General features: G+C 36.7%; 1 long non-coding RNA gene across 1 annotated transcript; it reads right to left on the reverse strand.

Moving 5' to 3' along the window:
* Nucleotides 1-6,096: 6,096 nt before the first annotated feature.
* LOC307154050 lies at nt 6,097-14,945 on the reverse strand. Its single transcript, XR_013820263.1, has 3 exons — nt 14,681-14,945; nt 8,559-8,678; nt 6,097-7,856 (listed from the first exon to the last, which is right to left on the reverse strand). It is a non-coding gene; the product is annotated as an uncharacterized lncRNA (long non-coding RNA).
* Between the last annotated feature and the right edge of the window lie 10,243 nt (nt 14,946-25,188).

Consider the following 25,188-nt stretch of genomic DNA (forward strand, 5'->3'; position numbering starts at 1 on the left):
CTCTTTAAAATAATACAAAAAAAGTGCTGGAAATGGCAAGAGTTTCCTTGAGGTGAGAAACAATCTCTGGTGATTTATTGCTCTTTTAACGTAGACTTTCAACACGACTGCTCTGCAGACGAAAGACGAAACACAGGGCTCGCAACACTTTCCCTTCCATAAGTTACAAAAAGAGAAAGAAAAACACTAAAAAACCCATTTGGGATGTTTTCAGAAAGTAGAGTCTAACTTCTGTGTGTCGTTGACACCATATTAAACTAAGTTTAGTGGAGACCCTGCTTACGCTGGTCTGATCCGGGTTTCAGGCTCTTGTCAGGACTGGGAGAACAGCAAACCTCCGAAGGATGATTCAGGATTCAAGCCAGTTTTTCTGAATGGTAACCGCCAGAATGTTATCTTATCTGAGGTGATTTGTGGTCTTGTGTTGGTGTTAAACTTATTAAACTTTGGAAAGGTTTAATTAAAAGTGTTTGACTATAAGAGGCTGGAGAATGAAAGCGAGATAGCAGGTGTTTGGTCAGGCTGTAATTATTAGTTTTGGGAGTAAATGTTTTTGAAGGACAAACATTCATCCGTCTCTCATTCATCGGTGGCGCTGATATGAATAGAGCTCATCGAGTCCAGCCTTTTCAACGGTTTGCTCTGCACGGGTTATACAGGATAACTGTGATGTCTATTCATCTTTTCTCTTCTTTTCTCCCTTTTAAAGTAAGAGTGAACACGGAAATGAAAATTAGAACAGGCAAGGTAAAATAGTTAAATATTGACTTACATTTGTTTCTTACCTTTATGCATTTTCCGAAGCAATTTACCTTGCACTCGACGTATGCATTTTATCAGTTCATGCATTTTCTTAAGAGTTGAACCCATGACCTTACATAAACTAGCTTTTCTTTGTTATTTGTGTAGCTTGATTCTAATGATCATTAGATCATTCCTATGCTTGTAATAAGGGAAAATGCAGTGTGAATATGCTTCAAAATATTTTAGTTTGTGTTTGACAGAAGAAACATCATCATATGGGTTTAAAACAACATGAGAATCAGCAAGTGGTTATAGAATTGTTTTTAAATGCATTGTTGAATTGAGAAATAACATACTGTAAAATAATACACTAAAGTACGAACTGAATGTAATGTTTTTACATGAAAATGCATTATAGTTTAAATTTATATAAAATGCAATTAGTTGAACTTGTGCAGGAGTTAAGTACATCTTTCTATGTAATTTCATAATTATTTCTTTGTCTTTGAAATATGGTTAAAGTGTACAGCTGAATGTTGCATAAACTAAAATATACTTAATGTAATTTCTGCTGAAACTTGTATGTCATACATTTGTCATTACACATTTGTAATGAATACATTGCAAATTAGTATATTTAAAATATATTAACTTTAAATGTAATATCAAATAAAACAGTATACAGTTAAAATTACAATAAAGTACTTTAAATGTGCTTTAGTATGTTATTCAACACGTCAAAATAAGTGCACTTCTTTAAAAGACAACACAAGTGTACTTTCTTGTGTTAAGAAACAAAAGCATGAAAGTGAATTTCACTTAAGTGGCCTTTAATTTCATTTAGGCTATATCACCTGCAAGTATATACAGTATATTTTAAAAGTATACTTTTAAGATTTGAGGTACACTATACAAGAGCAATCAAATTTCTTTTTCACAAGGGTATAGGGAACAATCTGGATCCTGCTATGTGTCATGTGTGGGATATTTCAAGCTAATTCCTCACTATTATTACTGTACATTGTTTACTCGCAGCTGTAGGAGGGAGTAGGGTCCTCCCACTGAATTAGACACCATCTGTTTCCTAGTGCCCTAAAAAGGTATCTGAACAACAGAGAATGAGTCAAGATGCACTGCTGGTATGACATCACATGAGATGATGCCATATTAACTCATTGGTCGATGAGCATCTCCATGGCAACCACAACAAATCCACATTGTTACACTCCCTGCGTGAATCTCCACGAATCAAAAGCTTCTCATAATGTGCAGTTTAATGCACTCAGACGGCACAGTGAACACAATGTGCCGGAGTTGAAAAGATTAACAGTAGTTCTGGAAGTGAAGTTAATTGGTTCAATTGCGTTTGTACTTTTATGCGTTTTGTGTTAAGTAAATTATTTCTATGTGGAGTTCCTAAAAGAGTTTAGGCCACTGAATGCATTTAAATCTCAATTTGAATGAAGATGTTGCTGTTACAGTAGCTCCATTAACCTGTATCGGGAAAAGGAACAATACACAGAATGTTATGGATGGATAAATGGATGGCAGAACCTGAGTTCACCAAGTGTAACATGTTCCTGGATCAGATGGGTGGATGGGTGGATGGGTGGATGGATGGATGGATGGATGGGTGGATGGGTGGATGGATGGATGGATGGATGGATGGATGGATGGATGGATGGGTGGGTGGATGGATGGATGGATGGATGGATGGATGGATGGATGGATGGATGGATGGATGGATGGGTGGATGGATGGATGGATGGATGGATGGGTGGGTGAATGGATGGGTGGATGGATGGGTGGGTGGATGGATGGATGGATGGGTGGATGGATGGATGGATGGGTGGATGGATGGATGGGTGGATGGATGGGTGGATGGATGGGTGGATGGATGGATGGACGGATGGATGGACGGATGGATGGGTGGACGGATGGACGGGTGGACGGATGGACGGGTGGGTGGGTGGATGGACGGATGGATGGATGAGTGGATGGATGGATGGATGGATGGATGGATGGATGGATGGATGGATGGATGGATGGGTGGGTGGGTGGATGGATGGATGGGTGGATGGATGGATGGATGGACGGATGGACGGATGGTTGGATGGATGCATGGATGGATGGATGGGTGGATGGACTTACATTTATAAAGTTTTGATGCCCTAAATGGTAAGTGAAATAATCATAAACCTTTTTTGTGGGGGGAAACACTACCATTTAAAAGTTTGGATTCATTAATTCATTTGAATATAAAAAAAATAAAAATAAAAACTTTATTCACAATGGACGCATTAAATTGATAAAATATGACAGTATAGAAATATTTTTATTTCAAATAAATTCTGTTCTATTAGTCAAATAATCCTGAAAAAAAAAAAAAATTGGTTTCCACAAAAATATTCAGATGCAGCACAACAGTTTTAAACACTGATAATAATCATAAATGTTTCTTGAGCATAAAATCATCATATTAGAATGATTTCTGAAGGATCATGTGACACTGAAGACTGGAGTAATGATGCTGAACATTCAGCTTTGATCACAGGAATAAATTACACTTTACTATATATTCACAAAGGAAACAGTTGTAATAATCTTTCACAATAGAACTGTTTACTGTATTTTTTATCAAATAAATGCAGCATGGTGAGCAGAAGAGACTTAAAAACATTTTTTAAAGAATAATTTTGTGTTGGTTTTCGAAGTGACATTTGTTTATGATGGTTTTAAATGTGTTCTTGTTCCTCCTCCGTGTCTCGCACTCAGATCAGACTGTGGCCTGAAGGACGAACACTCTCTTCGAGAGGCTATGACTACAGAATCAGCCCACTTTGATGATTCGCCTCTCCTTCCAAATGACAAACAGATACAAGGACACATTGGGTAATCATGTAATCATGTGAACATGCTCTTTAGATGAGCCAATTTCCTCAGTGTTTTGCTTCTGTCCCTGCTCAGCGTCTCAACACGAGCTCCATCATACCTGATTACCTTTAAGCCGAAGAGACACACAGACTCCACTGCTGCAGCCAGAGAGCATTATGGGATATATTATACCGCTCCCTAAACAATCTGTCATAGTGTGAGCGTACGTAACCGCTTTTCCATCTAAAAGAGAGACTGAAACCAAAACACAGAAGAACTTGACAGATTTTGAAATGATTGTCTCCATTACTCTGATGTAAAAGCGAGCAGCTCTTCATCGAGTGAAGAGCCACTAGTGTGGCAACACTGTAATAGTGCTCAACAAAGCACTCATTAATACCTGCTGGATGTGCTTAATTAGCTAACGCATGGAAAGTCATTTTCAATAGAGAGATATGGAATAATTGTTTCTTTTGTGCGTATTGTAATGCCAATGAAGAAGAAATATTCAGAAGCTCATGGGAGAGAATAACCTCCACAGTTTAACTGTGCATCTGTGGTGACACTTTTCTTTACACAAAATATAATGTAAAAAATAATGCATTACATTTATTTATTTTGATTTGGGGGTGAAATATTAACCCAGGAGAAATTTAAAATTCACACTTTTTTAAAAAAAATAGTTTTATCAACTTATCTGCTGATTTTTATTTTATTTGTTACTTCCACCTCGCTAGAAGAAATATTGCCCACAATATTTGAGAAAATATTTCAACATCCAAAATAATTTAGTGTAGCATCTCAATGTAACAGTCAGATTATCTTTGAATATATGATAAATAAAAGTCTCATTTCACACGATACTGTCAGTATAACAGGATATTTGTAAATCAAATAGATTTGAATCTGTCTACTATTTATTATTATTATTACTCTTTTTCTATATACAGTTATGATATGATCCTTCTCCTCTGTACGGGAGTTAGTGATCCTGTGTGATTATCGTTAACTAAAACTAAAATTATTAAAAAACATTTGTATTAATTGGAATAAAGCTGAAATAAAATCAAATATAAGTATTAGAGGAAACTCTTCTTACATTATTAGATATAAAACTTAGTTTAGAAAAAATAAATAAATTAAAAAATAAATTAAACTTTAGTATTTAAAAAACTAAAATAAAACAAATCATAGAAATGTTCTAATCTAAACTAATTCAAAATATTAACAAAAACTACAATAGTATATAAAGAATAATTAAAATATAAAAATAATAATAATAAGGGCCTATATTTTTTCCCACCCAGACTTGCTTTTCCTCAGTGGTAACATGTGAAACAGGTCCACATTAAAAACAGGCAATATTATACAATAAGCATTGTAGATTATTTTCTACAAACAACATTATAATTTTAACAAGGAGCGTATGTGTCAGTTTGTCAGAGATGTGTTATTGAGAGAGATTTGTATTGAGTTGAGAGAGTGTATTGTTGGGTACAGAGGGCAGGTGAGAAGAGAAACAGAGGAGAACGCTAATCAAACTGAGGATTATCCAGCTTTAAACTCACGAATGTTTCCAGCAGATAATTGTTCTCCGAGACTCCAGGACATCCCTGAACTCCTAAAGCCGCTTTCCTCCGCTGGTTTATGCATATCGCCATAGAGGAGCGAAATCACTGCAGCGCATTCAAAACTCTTTTGAGACAAGCCTGGTCTTTGTCCAAATGCATGATACACTCTTAAATATACAGAAAAGGTTCGTTATTGGCATTATAACTTATCACACAATTCCCTGTACTTCCTATTTCCAGGTCAAAATGAAGCTCTCCACTCAAAACCATTCAGTCTTGCTGAAAAAACAAACTTTGCCCTCAGACTAGCCCTTAACAACACACACACACTACAAGATAGTCTTACACACTGAGATCAGTTCAAAACACTGTTACAAACACCTCAGTTTGGCAGTCAGGAATCACTTTATAGCTCAATGTCTATTACAGTATACAGCATAGATAGAGGGGAGTAGATATATGGAAGATTTACAGTCCCCCTGTGGTGAAAATCAAGCTTTTAATGTTGTTTATGAGTGGTGTTTTTAATATGCTTTAAGACAATCCATATGTAAATTCATAAGTCGACACCATTGCTGAGTATTTCCTCCTTAAAACTGCAGTGAACCAAAGACAGTCTCAAAAACACGCTTTGAAATCGCTGGTGTTTCTGACGTCACAAACTACCTTGTAACCAATCAGATCAACGTGTGATCGTCAACCAGTGGATCTCTGAGCTGAGTGAGTGGAGGCGGGGCTCATTTGCATATTCATAGAACCACATATACTAAATGAGGCAAGGGTGTCGAGTTACATTCAAGCTGTTTTAAGGCATGAAGATTTGTGTTTTTTTATGGAAAAATGCTTAAATATGTCATTTTGGTGATCAAAGATGAGTTTTAAGGGATAAAATCATTGACGACTACAGGGGGACTTTAAGAAAAGTTTATTTTCATTACACTACTGTAAAGAGATCTTGCGGTAGATGAAAAGCATTGGAAAAGAAAAGTTGAAATACCAAAGAATTGAACATGAACTTGGAATTGCAATACAATACAGGACACTGTCAATTACAGTAAAACATTAATAAATTGAGCATCCTCTGCCAAATGGCACTGCAGTCGTCCACTGTTAATGACCGTATTTGTCATATTAGAGCAGTTTATTAGTCATCTGACAAAAGCCTTTTTCTACCTCCCCTGGAAATGTAAGAAGTACTTGGCTACAAATCAGTTTGACAATGAGTTTGAGGGACAACATCTGCTCCAGTATTTACAGTACATAGAAAAGTGAAAGTTCTCTCATCTAAAGTACTGCTACTGTATACTGTAATTAAACTGTATAAAACCCCTGTAGACCAACTTCACTCATGGTCATTCCTGCACAAGAACATGGTCAACAAGTGCTTTGTATTTCATCAAGAACAAATGTCCCCTTCATTTATCTTTTCCTCTCCGTCTCCCACCACTGGGATTCATTTTCCAAAACACATACCGGTAATCCCCCGTGACCCTATTTGCATTATCCTGAGGTTCTGATTGGTGTGTCATCAGTTTTGCTACTTAATGTTTACACGTGGATAAATGTGTGTTATTTGAGTTCACCGTGTGACAATTGAGGGAATTATGGTGTGTAATAGTGTTTTCTGAATGAGAACATGGATAAACCTGTGCAAAATGAGGGCATTTTTGTGTAGAGTTTTGCAGAAAACATTGAGAAAATTGGAATGTGTGTGAAAACGTGTCTTTGTTTCTAGAAGTGAATGAATGGTTTGGGAAATTGAGTCAACTGAACCAGTTATAGTGTGTTAGTGTAACGGATCCATTGGAGGCAAGCTTATTGAGAACCCAAGAGCAGTTTATTTAAACAAAACAAGATTAAGCATAAAACAGAGGCGTGGCAAGAAACAAAACCGTGGACATAAACGCGAACATAGACTTACACAACAGTGGACTATACACGAAACAATATACTCAACAAAGTACATGGCAAACATGAGGGCTTAAATACACAAGACTAATGACCTGACAAGGGACTCCTGTGAACAATGAAACAATGAACTAATGACAACATGACACATCCGACAAGGGAACACATGGCAAGATCACATGACTTTGAACAGGGGATCACATGACAGACATGAAACATGACAAAGACAATACCGAAACGTGACAGCTAGCAATCGAGCAAAACTGGAATGGCTCCATTTAACAGCTGAACTTTTAACATCCATGGAACATTTCCGTTGCACAAGAGGCTCGTTATAATGAAAAAAGGTTCATTAGATTTTAAAAATGTTCTACACAGTAAGAAAAAATGGTTCTTTTAAGAAATGATCGCTGAAAGGTGCTTTGGGGAATCAAAAATAATTCTTTAACAGCGTCAGTGTGAATCCCTGTGGGGTTTTAAAACCTTTATTTTAAAGATTGTAGCTGGAAACAATCATTCTGCACTTATGCACTCTTCTCTTCTCTTCTCTTCTCTTCTCTTCTCTTCTCTTCTCTTCTCTTCTCTTCTCTTCTCTTCTCTTCTCTTCTCTTCTCTCCCTTGTGGTTAGGAAGTCCTAAAGGCTTTGCAAATGGAGGTCAAGGGTTAAGCTGGAGCTCGGGAGGGTGATCCCGGATCCATGACCCATGATCAAGAACTCCAGATCTCTGGTTAGTTTCAGGAAAATGGTATTCCTGAAGCCTGTGATGGAGAACATTAGCAAGAAAGCCAGATCTCAGAAGAGGAATGAGAAGAATGTGGAGTGGAGGCAGGTGCAGTGTGTGTGTGTGTGTGTGTGTGTGTGTGTGGTTCACAGCTGCTGGAGAACGGCACAGATGGACTGGTGATTATTAAAAACTCATGACACAACATCTTTTATCTGGTCAGCTTCACAAAAGTGTCTTTCAACTGTTCCTCAATGACAGTATAATTAAAAACCTGATCAAAGTTTTGATGAACCAAAAGAATCAAGATCTGTGTATTTTCTGAAGAAAAGTTACCTTGTCTGCATTCAAGGCCATTCATTCATGAAGACTAAAATTAGCAAAAGTATGAGCCCTTTATGTTAAAAGGAAAAAGTGATATAAAGTTATGGGATAGCTGTGACTGGGTATGTTTAGGAATAAAGTCATAATAAAAAAAATAATAAAAAAATAATAAATAATATATATATATATATGTGTGTGTGTTAGGGCTGTCAAAAGATTAATCGCGATTAATCGCATCCAAAATAAAAGTTTGTGTTCACATAATATATGTGTGTGTACTGTGTATAATTATTTTGTACACATGCATGTATATATTTAAGAAATATTTGCATACATATACTGTTACTGCTCAACATATGATTGTTACAATTTTTAAAGTTATAATTTATAGACATTTTAAGAAAGAATCATTTACCGGTTGAGAGTGTGTTGACAGTCTGTGTATAGTTGTATAGTTGTATAGTTGTGTAGCTGAGCTCCAGAACATCAGTAATGAGGAGGCTTTGACAGTTCCAGAAGGCGGGAATAAAGAAACCTAAACTCCAACACAAAGAACCATTTCAGCATATAAAGGGTTCTTCAGGACGATATGGTTCTAAATAGAACGTGTAAAGAACCTTTAAAGAACCACATTTTTTAAAGTGTGGTTTCTATACGGTTCTTGTGTTTTTCCATGACACTTTTTTTTTTAAATCTGCAGTTTTGTGAAAATTACTCTCCAAGAAAAGTATGTATAAACAGGGCCAAATGTACCAGTATTTTGAACGACAGATAACATTATTTTGTGTTTTAGGGTTAAAGGAAATGTCCGTAAACTTTGAGGATAATGTTCTGACAGAAATTACCAGTAACTTTTTCTTGTTTCTATGTGGATATTTGGTAACACTTTATTTTGATGGTCCACTTTAGACATTCTACTCACTATAAGTAATTTTGTAACTAAATATTAGCTAACTCTCATTAGAGTATTAGTAGACTTTCTGCTTAATATCTGCTAACACTTTATTCTGATGCTCCTCAACAGATATTATACTGACTATAAGTAACTTTACAAGTACATGTGAAATTATTCTACTAACTTGAACCCTAACCTAGCAGTCTACTAATACTCTAATGAGAGTTAGTTAACATGTAGTTGCAAAGTTACTTTTAGTTAGTAGAATGTCTAAAGTGGACCATCGAAGAAGTGTAACCAGATCATTTTCTTACAGTGGAAGTGTAAGTTGTAGACACTTTAAATGAGACAAGGTGCAGCATTTATCTTTGAAGTTGCAGGTAAAAGGCAAAAAACAAAGACATACAAATTCAAATCCCTCTTATTCAAATGATTGGAAGTCCAAGTGATATTTCTTGAGAACAGGAGAGAAATAACTTGAAATGAATTGCACATTAACAGACGATCCGAGCCCATTTGAATGGGAGGCGGCGAAAGAGGAAGAGATTAAGAATTTTAATAATCTGCTGGAACGAACCACAATTCATGCCTAATGCCACAACACAACAGAACGGGGCTCCAGGGGCGAGAGAAATTATCTCCATCAAAACACCACCTCATCCAGCTGAGAGAGAGAGACGGGGTATAGCGAAAGAAGGAAATGAGGAATTATTCTTTTCCTCTGCCTTTATTAAGCCTTTGCATCTGAATGCAGAGAATAACGTCTTATAGGCGGGAAATTGTGTTGTGGGTAAACTGGCAAAGTTCAACATGAAAGCCAAAGTATGTATTAAAGAGATTGTTCATCCAAAAATGTAAATTATGTCATTGTTTACTCGCCCTCATGTTGTTCCAATCTTCTTCCTTGGAATACAAAAGAGAATATATGCAGAAAGTGGCAGAATATTTATGCATTTCTATACAATGAAAGTGAATGGAGAAGGATGCTATTTACTAAAAGCACAATAAAAGCACTCCATGTATATAGACCTTATGCGCCAGAGAAACGAGGCCGCCGCCATCTTTAGAATATTGTCTTTGAACTTCCGTTTTTGCGGTCGCTCTGTGTATCTCTATGGCATCGCTGTCCATGAGTAATTCGCTTTTGAAGTGGATTTACTTAATGTAAAGATAACGAAAGTTATCATGAGGATTGTAATGTTTAAAGCAGATGTCTTAATGTCAGTAAGACCGGGAAGATTTTAAAACGAGCCGTTCATTCATAAATACGCAAGATCGCTGTGAAAATACAGACCGGAAGTCACAATACAACGAGCGCGGCGCTGAAAAGGGGCGGGGCTACACAAGGGGCGGGGCTACATACGGTCTATAGTGCGCTATATGTTCTAGGTCTCCCAAAGACAAAATGTCATAATTTACTCATTCCAACTCCATCTGACTTCCTTTCTTTCCTGGAAAACAAAAAGGACACATTCTGAAGACATCCAAGCTGTTATGTTCCATACAGTGAAAATTACACCAAAAAAAGTGTCATCAAATATTTACATGTGAATTATGCTCTATATTACAAGTCCTAAAGCCATATGAAATATATATGTGAAATGTAAGCTGTTATTAGCAGAAAAACTTTCCAGAATGGCCCTCAAAGAGAAATAATTGTGGGAAAAGAATTCCTTAAAGGAGAACTCCGGTCATTTTTAACATTGAGCTCATTTTTTTGTAAATTTGGAGTGCTGTCAATACAGAGAACAACGACAAAAATCGGTGTTGCCTATACCGTGTTATCCTCTTTTTAAAATTTGCACCCTGTTGACTTCAATGGGGCAAGTTTTAAACCTGCTTTTAGCCTCTTAACATCCTTGATGTGTCATTACAAGTGCACAGGTCATGTGAGTGATTCCTTCGGAGTGTACTATGGACTTTGACCGAAAACAGGATGTAAATACATGTATGAGCGCTGGCTGAAATAACATCATTTTTATTCATATCTTTCACATCTACTGCAGTCAGATTCACCGTGTTCACTCTGAAGGAATCACTCACATTGGCTGTGCACTTGTAATGACACATCAAGGATGTTAAGAGGCTAAAAGCAGGTTTAAAACTTGCCCCATTGAAGTCAACAGGGTGCAAATTTTAAAAAGAGGATAACACGGTGTAGGCAACACCGATTTTTGTCGTTGCTCTCTGTACTGACAGCACTCCAAATTTACAAAAAAATGAGCTCAATGTTAAAATTGACCGGAGTTCTCCTTTAAGTGTGTTAAGAAACATGGTCTTGATACTGTACACTTGAGTGACCTTTTCTTTTATTATTATTATATTAACTGCAAGTACACATTTTTATACTGTACTTTTAATGTTTGAGGTTTAATGCACCTTCAATACTATTAAGTGCACATGAGGGCATAGTGTCATTGACATCAAACCTGACACAATGCACTTTGAGATTTGAATATACTGTATATGAATGAGATTTTAGAGCTATTGAGGAATTGTACTTTAGGAGAACTGGAGTATGATTGAGTCATAGACCAATTGTGTGATGCTTTTTTAAAAATCTTTTCAGCATCCCTCATTTTCACTCTATATGCAGAATATGATTTAAAACCTCTTTTTCTGTGTCCCACAGTCATACAGGTTTGAATGACATGAGGGTGAGGAGATGATGACAGAATTTTCAGTTCTGGTCTCTGTTCCTTCCAGTGCCAGTGATGAGATAGAAGCCATAGAAATAAATCAGAGAGCGCATCTGCATATACGAGGGGTTGAGCTTTAGATATATACTGTAATAAAGCATGCGTTTCTCTCCCGGAGACATTTCCCAGAGGAGTCAACAGATGCGTCCCATTCAAAGTGGCACATCGCATTACGCACACAAATGTTATGGCTCCGCAAGATGCATGATGGCTATTTTCCCATCTCTCTCTCTCTCTCTCTCTCTCTCTCTCTCTCTCTCTCTCTCTCTCTCTTGGCTTCCAGGGAGTAAGTGAAACGGCTTTAGCTGCTGGTTGATTGGATGTTGAACATACTGTGGTGAACCCTGGACTGTCATTGTCTGACAGCTCGAGAGCTCTGAGCCGAGAGAGAGAGAGAGAGAGAGAGAGAGAGAGGAGAAGATGAGAGGAGAACATCTCTGGGGTGCATTGGGAGGTCAGGCCAGCTGCTCCTCCTCTATAGCATTAGTGAGAAAGACTGAGGAGGCCTTGAGAAACTGCATCAAACACAACGCAGCAGTAATGCGGTCCGCGCCGCTCGCCATGTGTACGAGGAACCAGAGGAACACCGTCACATCATTAAAGCTCAGTCTCGGCCACAAGTGGAAACAGGCAGATTCGTCTTTATGGAAACAAAATTTGGCATAAGAAAGATCGAGTCACATGATCCTTCAGAAATCATTCTGAGTGCTGATTCATAGTTTTGTGGAAACTGTCATATATTTTATATGGATTATTTGGCAAATTTTTTGTCTTTACTGTCACTTTTGATCATGCATCCTTGCTGCATAAAAGTATTGATTTCTTATGACTTTGATTTGGTGGATAAAAGTTGTTCAAATATTAAAAAGCAGTCACAGATGAAAGAACATCAGGGGTTTGAGTGACAAAAGTGAGTCGAAGATGATGTCACATTTTTGGGTGAACTGCTTCTTCACATACAGTAATATTAATGTATCTAAATATTTAAAAATCTGTTTGTTTCTTGTATGCGAAGAACGACAGATCCTTCTAGAAGAAGAGTGAGACACCAATGTTACCCCAGAGCACTGATAGATCGAGTCTGCCACAGGCTGCGGCTCATGATGACACCGTGTGTGTGTGTGTGTGTGTGTGTGTGTGTGTGTGTGTGTGTGTGTGTGTGTGTGTGTGTGTGTCGGGCTCATCAAAACAAAGACAAACAAATTGACGTAATCATGAAGTTGCCGGCAGGGTGTCATTTGTGTTGCAAAGGCAAATGGGAATACTTGGAGTGATGAGACCTCGCCTCCTCATCTATCCGTTGCCTTCCCCACACACACACTCAGGCACACACACACACACACACACACACACAGCCGTGAGCACACTGCATATGTGTGCTGATTCATTTCTGTGGCTCTGCATTGGGGATTTTCAGATACTCTGGTTTTCCAGCAATGGGAAGATGAGTAGCATCTCATCAAGGGATAATCTTGTTATATGTGTTAGACAACAGACTTGGTTTATTGAACACAATTCATTGGCGAGACCCTACTTTTTCAAAAATTAGAAGGCCGTTTTTGTCTAAAATCTGATTGGATAACTTTCATTTTAAAACAGCTGATTTACACTCATTTGTGATCATCACACACCAGTTGAATTCCATAGTAATGCAGTTGCTTGAAACTGTGAAACTAGGCCTGAAAAGAGTTTATTTAGTGAGGAATAGAGTTTCAGGCCGTGATTCACGATTCAGTCTAATTTAATTTGCCAATAGTTCAACTGACAGATCAAGCTCAGTTTAAAGCAACACACTAAATAACTTTTTTTTACCTTAAAATAATGTTTCCAAAGTCGTTTCAGTGGTTCATCAAGTCGTAACGGTGAACGGCACTTCTGGATTCGCTTTGCGTCCCTATATCTGCTATAACCGCACTATGCAAGTTTGCCAGATCGGGTCACGTTTCTGTAGTTCGAATGAGACATAAGAAACTACAAATTTGACTTGCTTTACGGCAAGCGTTACAATAGTCATTATTTTGTTTTTCTTCGTTTCTGATGTCGCAATACATCATGCTTTCATAAAATCATGCAACATACTCTACCTTGTCTGTGGACATTGTTCATTCTAAAGCCGGTTCTGGATAAACAGCGAGTGTGTGTGCGACGGTAGACTGCGGGCGGTGAAATTATTTACAGTACTGGTAATGGACAATTCAGCTTCCAACCTGTAGGGGGACCGAAGAGGGCAAGTTCTTTAGTGTTGCTTTAAATAAATATATATACAAGTTGTTTTATTACTAGAGGTGTAACAACATATGGTGTCACAATACATCGCAATACAAAAATGCACCAATATGTATCGTGGATAGTGACAATTAGTATTGTGTATAATTCACCCAAAAAAAAAAAAAAAATCTGTGTAAGGAAAAAATGCAAGTTTTCAGAGTTTTAGTGTCAGTACGACATTAATGTTGAATATAATGTATAATAATGCAATGGGGGAATATTTGTGCGTCCTGATAATGCCACATGTCTTATGCTACCAGTAAAAAGTTAAATATATCTAGTCAGTGACAGAGCGCAAGCATATTCGTCTTCAGAATCATGAATATTGTTATTCTGGTGTCTCTATTGTCCTGCATTGGGTTTCCAGCAACAAGTCCAAGACTATTCATTTACACACACAATGTAATATCAAATTTGAGCATTTTAATCAACAGTATGTTTTTTGTTAACCTTTTACCAAATGTCTTTGATGTCATCAATATCATGATATGTATCGAATCGTGACATGAGGGTATCGTTACACCAACAAGTCGGGGACTTATCACTATTATTAAACGTAATAATCTCAACCTATGGCACATACACCTCCCTTTCTATGACACACTCTCTCATGATGCCACAATATACTGTGTAAAAACAGCTCAAGGAACTGTACTGTACACACTCGTGTCTTACCCCAGTTTTGTAATTATACACCAGTATTCCTCATGCAACAGCACACAATGGGGGTTGCAGTTGTAAAGTCTGTGTTGAGTCAATGTGTTACCAAGCCTGTCCTTTCTTCTGGTGGTTTCCCAGGCTGGGCTATGACGGAGATGCCCTTCTAGCACCATAAAAAGCCTGATCTCTGTCCCAAAGGCTGCAGGAATGTAGGGAGAGCCTAATAGTGTCCTGAGGGGCTCTCACTAACACTACATTAACCATTAACTAGTGTCTGTGTGATGTGGAACACGCTGGAACATGTTTACGAGAGCGAGATAGAGCCGACGGCCTCCTCACAGAAGCTGAGATAAGGACACAGACGCGGCTCAGAGACGGGACAGATACGGCACGAGTAAACACAGATAATCACCTTGCATTGCTAAATCTGTCACTAGCAGATATGAGTTCATCCATGACTGTTACGTTTCAAGCCAGAGCACGGCTTCTGCCATCTTATCTGGCCGTGCAAATGATTGGAACTGATGTAGAAAGATTTCTGTCAAATTTCTGTCTTTACATCTGAAGGTGGAGTCACTTTTTTAAAGGGAGAGTTAACCAAAATATGTAATTATTATTTAACTCTCATGTCATTGCAAACCTGTATGTATTCTTTCTTCTGCAAAAGACAATAAAAAAGTAATATTTTAAGAATGTTTGTAACTTAACAATTTTGATGACCACTGACAAAAAAAACCAAATCTTCTTTTTTGTTCCACAGAAGAAAGTAAGTCATATTGTTTTGGAAGACGTAAGTGATTACAGAATATCATTTTTGGGTCAATTATCCCTTTAAGCATGCATAATTATTCCAGCCCTCTTAATATGATGAACAGGATATAATGTCATGTACGAGAGATTCTTAAAAATATAATTATTCAAAACCAATTCCTGTTTCCTTATGCAAGCCCTGCCACTTCTCCTTTTAAGAGAAATGTGTGTTATTTTTCATACATCATGTAAACATGAACGCTGTTTTCTTTTGCACCATTAAGGGGTTAAAGCAGTTTAACACACATTTCAGTTTTACAGTTACACACTTTCTCATGCACATGCGCTCTTCTAAAATCTGACAGAACGTTGCTTATATGTGTGTTAGCAATACATATGCAAACGCCTCTTCCATAAATGAAACCGTCAATATGTGGCGTTTAGATCCTCTTTGGTCATGACATCTTTTCACTATATGAATTTTCAGGCCAGAGTTCTTCAAAACTGAACTTCGGCATTCAAAAAATGTAAAACGTGTACATTTAGTTTGTCTCGGTGGCAGTTCCCTCGAAAGTTTACTTTTTGTCTTGTCTACTGCTAAATCAGACTAAAAGCATACCGCTACTTATCCTTTTTGTCTTTTTTTATATAAAACTGCATACAAACATTAAACAATGTGAATGAACAGAGTGAAAACAATACATGTAGGGGTCAATAACTCACCATACACATTATTTTTTGCTTTACATTGTCTAATTGTATGCATATAAATGTAAGTGAATGGAACAAAAAAACTAGTGCTGAAAACACACAACACACAAACACTCTCACACACACACACACACACACACACACACACATACACACACACACACACACACACACACACACACAAAAAACACTCTCTCTCTCACACACACACACACACACACACACACACACACACACACTTATACTCACACTCACACACACTTACACTCACACTCACACACACACACACGCACACGCACACGCACACACACACACACACACACACACACACACACACTTACACTCACACACAATCTTCAACTACAGATTTTCTATGTTGTAATGAACATCTTGTGTTGCCAGTGAAAAGAAAAATAACATTACACTCATTTCTTCATCTTTTTCCCGGATCTTTCCCAAGCTCAGCCTGTGTAAATAAATCTTGCTCATATCTGTTTGATTTGGCTCCCCGTCCGTCCGTCTCACAGAAGAACACACCGCTGCACTTTATTATGGCATTGAAAGGAAGAAGAGTTATTTAAAATGTGTTTGTGGAAAGTCATTATGGCTCTGTGGCATTTAAACTGAATGAGAGATGGTGTTATTGTGAAGCTCTCAGTCGACAGCGAGAATCTAATAAGAAAACAGTATATTGAAATAAAGACTTATTAAAGAGAGAGGATCAAATGAAGGTGTCTTGGCCCTCAATCACACACACTTGATTGGCTTTTTCTTTTCTCCTGCCTGGCTATTTTAATTTGATCAAGCTCACATATATATATATATATATATATATATATTTTTTTTTTTTTTTTTTTTTTTTTTTTTTTTTTTTTTTGATGCGAATAAAATGCATTTGAATGAAAATATATCATTATGATATTTTATCTGTTACTCATTTGTAACTTTGTATTTGTTTGTTTGTTTGTTTTCAATTAAGTTTCAATTATTCAATTTCAATTTATCAATTAAATAATTTTCACAATTTAAAAGAAAATTTGTTCCTTTTTTATGTCACTGGTGTCATAAGTGTTAAAACCTTGTATTGTGAAAATATAAAAGATTGAGATAAAGTACTTCCAAGGGCAAAGTTCAGAGGAAGACGAGTTCAAATGTGGTATATATATATATATATATATATATATATATAAGTATTTGTTTTCTCTCTGTAGTTTTCCAATTCGTTGGTGTTATATTGTTTGATGTTTGTTTAAAAAATATATACCTATACATGTCTGACCAACTATGTCTGATCATAATTGGTCTGAGTGTTTTAATATGATATTGTTGCCATTTTAGAAAATACATCTTTAATAATAATTTGTTACTGATGTTGCAAAGCTTGTATAAACAGTGAAATAATGATGTGGAGACCAAACGACTTTTGCGGTTAATGCTAATGTCAAAATGTAAATACTTAAAATCAACTTTTTAGATGAAAACTGAGTAAACAATATGTTTGAGAAGGACCCAGAAACGACTTCTGCTGTTGCTGTAACTTGAGATCTATCTGTGCTCTTGACATTCATTCATAGATTTCAATTGTCACCAAAGCAAAATGTGCAGATGTTAGTAGCTTTGGTTAGAAATGATTGGCCTAGAACACTAAACATAAACACACACACTCACATGTTTCGTATCACACACTCCATCCCTTGACCTCCACCCCAGCTCTTGATCTGCTTCTGTCAGCGGTGTGTTTTCTCCCACTTTGAGCCGAGATGAAGCAGGAGTCACTCACCGCAGAGTAATGTGCATTATAATAATATAATAATAACTCATTACTGAGGGAGGATGAGTGAGACAGTCCGTCTGCACGCAACACATGTCAAACACACACACACTCATTCTTATCCTGTCTAACCTGTTCTTATACAACTTGTGTTCTTGTGATAAAACCCAGGAGTTCAGAAATGTTTAAAACTTTGAAGAATTTTAAGTGCATTTCTTGAAAAAGTCTTTAATATTTTCTTACATATTTTTTTTACAGTGTTTATCAAATGGATAATTTTCACAGATGTGTTTCCGCAGTTATAACATTGTAAATCTAGCAATGTTTTTCATTTTCAAATTTTTAATGTGCTTTACACTATACTTGTTTATTTTTTATTTTTATTTTTTTGTTTGTTTGTTTGTTTGTTTGTTTTTACCATGGTATTACATTACAGAGAAATAATATTTGTTGTAGTTTCCATTCACCACCAAAGAAGTTTACACAAAACTTCCAAACAAAGAGAACGAAATAAAAGAACTTTGCCGTGAGAATATCAGGGCCATAAGAGGTTATTTATGGTGATTTGTAAAAAAACTTTTCAGGAATTAAAATTAAATTAAAATTCTTCTTACAGTAAGTTTTGTCTTCAGAACAATCTTAATTATTATTTTTTTTTATTATTATTATTTTTTGAATACAAAATATTCTTAAATGCATTCTTAAGTTAGAAAATAAGAAGATAATAATAGTTAAGGATAATTTAATTCTTAAACTCCCCCTGTAGTCAAAAATTGTATCCCTTAAAACTCATCTTTGATCATTAAAAATAAATATTTAAAGTTTTTTCCTTGAAAAAAAAATATTCATGCCTTAAAACAGCTTGAATGTAATTCGACACCCTTGCCTCATTTATGAATATGCAAATGAGCCCCGCCTCCACTCACTCACTCAGCTCAGAGATCCACTGGTTGACGATCACACATTGATCTGATTGGTTACAAGGTAGTTTGTGACGTCAGAAACACCAGCGATTTCAAAGCGTGTTTTTGAGACTGTCTTTGGTTCACTGCAGTTTTAAGGAGGAAATACTCAGCAATGCTGTCGACTTATGAATTTACACATGGTTTGTCTTAAAGCATATTAAAAACACCACATAGACACATAAACAACATTAAAAGCTGGATTTTCACCACACACTCTCAGAAAAAAAAGGTACAAAAGCTGTCACTGTGGTGGTACCTTTTCAAAAGGTACACCTTTGTACCTAAAGAGTGCATATTAGTCCCTCAAAGGTACATATTGGTACCAAAAGTGTACATATTAGTACCTAAATGGTACATACTAGAACCCTTTTGAAGGGTACTGTCCCAGTGACAGCTTTTGTACCTTTTTTTTCTGAGTGTGGAGGGGGACTTTAAGAATATTTTGTGAATATCCCCAAGTCACATACGGGTTCATTATTTCATGATGATTGTGGCACAGAAATTATACATTCATCTTGAAGGTGTTTAGTCTGCTTTTCAACATCTGATAGCTGGTTTGTTGATGGTCTGTGAGCCTTAAACAGCTTGAAATCTCATCCATGAGCTGTTATTCCAGATAATCAACCTATTGGCCCCAACTTTGGACCAGCTAAGACTCTCTACACGATGTAGGACCATCTACTGCACCATCAGGGACTGGTTCGGGGAGGATTTTCCAGCCAGGCGCTTTGTGAGTTATGAATGAATTCAGTTTCCAGAGGCACCGCATCCGCTATTTTCCACTTACTTTGTATATGGAATCTGCCAGTCAGACTGGGATGCGTTTCCAGCAGCTCTGGGTGATTTTCATCATGTACAGTAATTATGACAGCACATGGTAATTCACTGTAAGCTGTAAGAATGTTGTGAACAGGACTTGAAAGGAGTAAAACTTCACTGCAAACTGTCGGTTGAGAGACTTTCACACTCAATTAGCAAACGCTATCTATCTTTCAAAGCTCATGTATGATTTTGCAGTGGATCTAGTGTTTGTGTTTTCTGAAACGCTCTAGTCTGTCAGGCAAACATTGAACATAAGGTATGCAAACTAGCAGAGAAAAATATAATGGAAAACTAGTTGCATAAACATCTTTTTGATTTTTGAATTTGATCTTCCAGCTGTGTGTTTATTCTATGACATTTAGCTGTTTAAAGTGCACATTTGGTTAATAAAGTCCCTAGTGAAAATACCAAAATGTATTCAAATACATTTATTTCATGGTAAGTATATTACAAATCCATTAACATATTTACTGTCATATCGCTTTACACTTACTGATATAAATATTACGCTTAAACTTTATTTGGAGTACTTCTTTATTGCACAATGCACATTTCTTAATATTGAGCTTTAAAAGTGTTTTAATATCACTATTAGTAAGGATAGTATGATCTGTGTATAATATCTTTAAATGCAAGATATTTCTAAAGTATTCTTGCAATAGTTCCACTTTAGCACAATCAAATATACTTAATATATCTTTAGTTGAACCTCAGCACTATTTATGGATAACTAAAGTACATTAAGTGCAAAATTAGTTGTTCCAATTTAGCAGACTTAAAGTATATTAATTTAGTATACCAACAGTACAACTGCAGAATATATTAAGTACATACATATGTAAATGTATTTGTAGTATACTTAGCATGAAATAAATGTATTTCAAATACATTTTAGTATATTTATGTGTTATTAGGGGTGGTACTTTTTTATTTTGAACATTTTATCTCAGCAGATAATCAGGTAATGCATAGTTTTGAGGTATTTGAGTTAAATCCGTCTGAAATCTTTGACCGTAATTTCCATTGTTTAACGTTTTTAGCCCTTCATCGTCTTTCATACACACTACCAAAACAAGTCAGATGAAATTAGCAGCCTCTTATAATAAAGTTTCAGCATATTTCATTCTAATCCCACATATAGAACTGTAGGATATCAGACATTCGAAACCATTTAAGGACAGGTGAAAACATAAATATGATTTATTCTGTCAATCTCGTTCTGTCATTTTAACGTTGGATTTGACACCTCAAACACATCTTGATGCATTTCACATTGCATTAGGCCACTAAGGTGACATCTGAATCAAATGATGCATTTATAGCTTGGCCAAAAATCTCATGACCTTTCGACTTCAATTCCAGGGAAGACACTGTCTTGAAGGTCTCGCCTCTCCCACCGGTTCTCCACTGGCGCACATTTCTGACAGCGAGTTTATTTCGGCACCGTCGGGCACGAGATAAGCAGGGCCTAGTCCCTGGAAGGCTGACAATAACAAAAGCCCTCTGTCAGTCAGGTCCCAGACTGGCCCGTGGCAGTGTCAGAGTGAAATGTCCAGTAGATAAGCTGACTGAATGAATGTAGCCGTTGGAGCATCCGAGAAACTTCCTCGCTCAGCCATTCCCAGTGTTGCTCAGTGCCAGGTAACTGCGAGTGAATTGTGCGCAGGGAAGCCGTCCAGTTGACATTTGGGTTTCCACTGTTTCATTTCAGTGTCAACATCCCAAATGTCATTTTTAATTGTGCCAAGCGTAACATTCACCGTTTCACAAAGCCAAAGGATGTTTGAAGAAGACTATGGGTGCTCTCGTCCATTTTATTCGATTTCATTTTAATCCAATCATTTTATCCCTTAAAACTCATCTTTGATCACCAAAATTACATAATTAATCGTTTTTTTTCCCTGGAAAAAACTTCATGCCTTAAAATATCTTGAATGTAACTCGACACCCTTGCCTCATTTAGTACGCGCGGTTCTATGAATATGCAAATGAGCCCCGCCTCCACTCACTCACTCAGCTCAGAGATCCACTGGTTGACGATCACACGTTGATCTGATTGGTTACAAGGTAGTTTGTGACGTCAGAAACACCAGCGATTTCAAAGCGTGTTTTTTGTCTTTGGTTCACTGCAGTTTTAAAGGAGAACTCCGGTCAATTTTAACATTGAGCTCATTTTTTTGTACATTTGGAGTGCTGTCAATACAGAGAACAACGACAAAAATCGGTGTTGCCTACACCGAGTTATTCTATTTTTAAAATTTGCACCCTGTTGACTTCAATGGGGCAAGTACTAAACCTGCTTTTAGCCTCTTAACATCCTTGATGTGTCATTACAAGTGCACAGAAAATGTGAGTGATTCCTTCTGAGTGAACACGAGTGAGTCTGACTGCAGTAGATGTGAAAGAAATGTATAAAAATGATGTTATTTAAGCCAGCGCAAATACCTTTGTTTACATCCTGTTTTTCGGTTGAAGTCCAAAGTAGTCGATTGCAGAGTTCACACGCATAGGTTTAATACCTATGATCACGCGCGTGAACTCGGCAATCGACTACTTTGGACTTCAACCGAAAAACAGGATGTAAACAAAGGTATTTGCGCTGGCTTAAATAACATCATTTTTATACATTTCTTTCACATCTACTGCAGTCAGACTCACTCGTGTTCACTCAGAAGGAATCACTCACATGACCTGTGCACTTGTAATGACACATCAAGGATGTTAAGAGGCTAAAAGCAGGTTTAAAACTTGCCCCATTGAAGTCAACAGGGTGCAAATTTTAAAAATAGAATAACTCGGTGTAGGCAACACCGATTTTTGTCGTTGTTCTCTGTATTGACAGCACTCCAAATGTACAAAAAAATGAGCTCAATGTTAAAATTGACCGGAGTTCTCCTTTAAGGAGGAAATACTCAGCAATGCTGTCGACTTATGAATTTACACATGCTTTGTCTTAAAGCACATTAAAAACACCACATAGACACATAAACAACATTAAAAGCTGGATTTTCACCACAGGGGGACTTTATTAATCAAATACAAAGACAAAGGTTTTGCCATCATTAATTCCAAGTTAATAATATAATTCAAAAATCACCCTCCAACATATTGAAGTTCAAGGATGACAAATGTACATTATTATATTCACACACAAGCATGCATCAACTAGAGCAACCTTCAGTTTATCATAACAGAGGTCAGCACATCCATCAGGTTTGTGTTCAGCTCATCACACATATGTAAGACATACATTATCATGCTTCGTGTTTTTCCTCTTTGTCAGAATGATAGTGGCGGTACCATGTGTCACTGTCAGGGGCCGTGCGATGAGTGATCAATAAAAGCCATGTTCGGAGGGTCATTCAATGGCCGGAGTACAAATGATGACGAGAAAGACAAATCAAGAGGCTGTCACAGCTGCGTTTCTCTGAGACGGCCATGACATGGGCTGATCTGCACAACAAAGGGTCACATTTATTGTCATTTGTGTCTTGATGTGACATCGATTCCGAGTATCTCTCATGGAAAAGATAATGTATCGGTTAACAAGGCCACTGTCTGAGATCCTTCTAAAGTCAACACTACACACACACACACACACACACACACACATGCTTTAGTGGAATGCAAGTCTAGACAGATAACGCCGACAGAGACGTATCACTGAATCAGAGAACGATGGGCAAAACAAATGGGGTCAGAAAGGTTGAACTGCATCGCTGTGACATGAAGAAATCCTCAGTGACCCTGCAGACGTGATTCACTCCACTCCTGAACTTGAACAAACGCCTCTTTGGATATTAATATGATTCACCTTTTATGTTATTCTCACTCTTAAAGAGCTTTCAGATTGGTAGTGATTAAGTCACTCATGTCACAAAGTCCCTGTTGTTTTAGCTCCTACTTGGCGCTCCAACTCAATTGTATTTGACTGTGTCCGGCAGTGGATCACTTGAGCTTCACTTTACACACTCACATTAATATTCGGGTGACGAGTGTCCACGACAAAGACATCTAGAAATGTACTCAAGTTAGTTTCATATGTTTAATGACTCTAAAAATGTCACATGGTGTCACCTTCAAGTAAAGAGTACATACGGATACATAAAAAAAAACTTACTGGCACCAAACATTTGATTGGTGGGATACTTGATCTATTTCAAAACATGTTTTTTTTTTATTTTTTTTTATATAATTTAATAATTTTATGTAATGTAATGTTCAAGGTGTATTTGCTTTTTACTAACATATTCATTTTCAAAAGTATTAATTCTCTCTCTCTCTCTCTCATTAAACTGTTAAAAAGTGTCAGTAAAGACATTTATAATGTTACAAAAGATTCTATTTCAAATAGATGCTGTTCTTTAGAACTTTCTATTAATCAAAGAATCCTGGAAAATAAAATGCATCACAGTTTCCACAAAGATATGAAGCAGGAAAGCTTTTTTCAACATTGAGAATAAAAAAAAAAAAGGTCTTTTACGTGTAATATTTCACAATATTACTGTTTTTACTGTATATTTGATCAAATAAATGCAGCCTTGGTGAGCAGAAGAGACTGCTTTCAAAAACATAAAAAAAATCTTACCAACCACAAATATTTGAATGGTATTGTACCAGTATTTTTATTTATTTATTTTATTTATTCATTCAAAAATATCCATAAGGGAGTCACACCACATGACACTGTATCACCTTGCCTTGTCATAAAGCGGTCACATTTTCTGATCTTTTTAGAGACTCATTGACTTTATCACAGTTATGAGGGTATATTCAAGAATTTTATGTTTAATCTTCATTAAAATATCCAGACAGTTGTATCACCCTGACATTTTTTACTTTATACCCACCACTTTATTCTGTCTTTATTTCTCAGAATTGCGAGATATAAAGTCACAGTTGCGAGAAATAAAGAATTTTGACTTTATATCATGCAAATCTGAGATAAAAAGGCAGAATTACCTTTTGTATTTTTAGCGCAATTTTCCTACGGACAAAATTGCGATTGTTAACTCATGATTTCTGTTCTGTCTGTGCGCACCAATCTTGCACTTCTATCTCCTCCTCAACCAGACCACCTAGAGACTTCGGGTTTTCGGCATTATGTTAAGGAAGGTCTAATCTCGGGAACGCACACAAAAAAAACAAAAAAAAAAACATAAAAACATTTACTATCTCTTAGTGTTGTGATCCCATGACGTCAGAAAATTGCGCTAAAACACTCACTGAGTTTTTATTACTTGTTTTATTCTGTGGCGGAAACAAGCTTCCATAATTGTCGTATTATTATGTTTTTTGTAAATAAATTGAAATCTTTTTTTTAAACTAATGAATAGAAATAAATGCCATGTCATTGACCCAAGCGCTGATTCACGCTGCTGCTCATTTGTTAAATCAGGAACACTTACTGTCGCTCATGACGACTCTAATGCAAAAAGACATATTTCCGGTTGCGATGTCGCTGCAAATCGCTGTCATTGTCAACGTTCCTTTAGGCTCTGTTC

Source organism: Squalius cephalus, assembly GCF_949319135.1.
Source record: "Squalius cephalus genome assembly, chromosome: 25".
NCBI lineage: Eukaryota > Metazoa > Chordata > Actinopteri > Cypriniformes > Leuciscidae > Squalius > Squalius cephalus.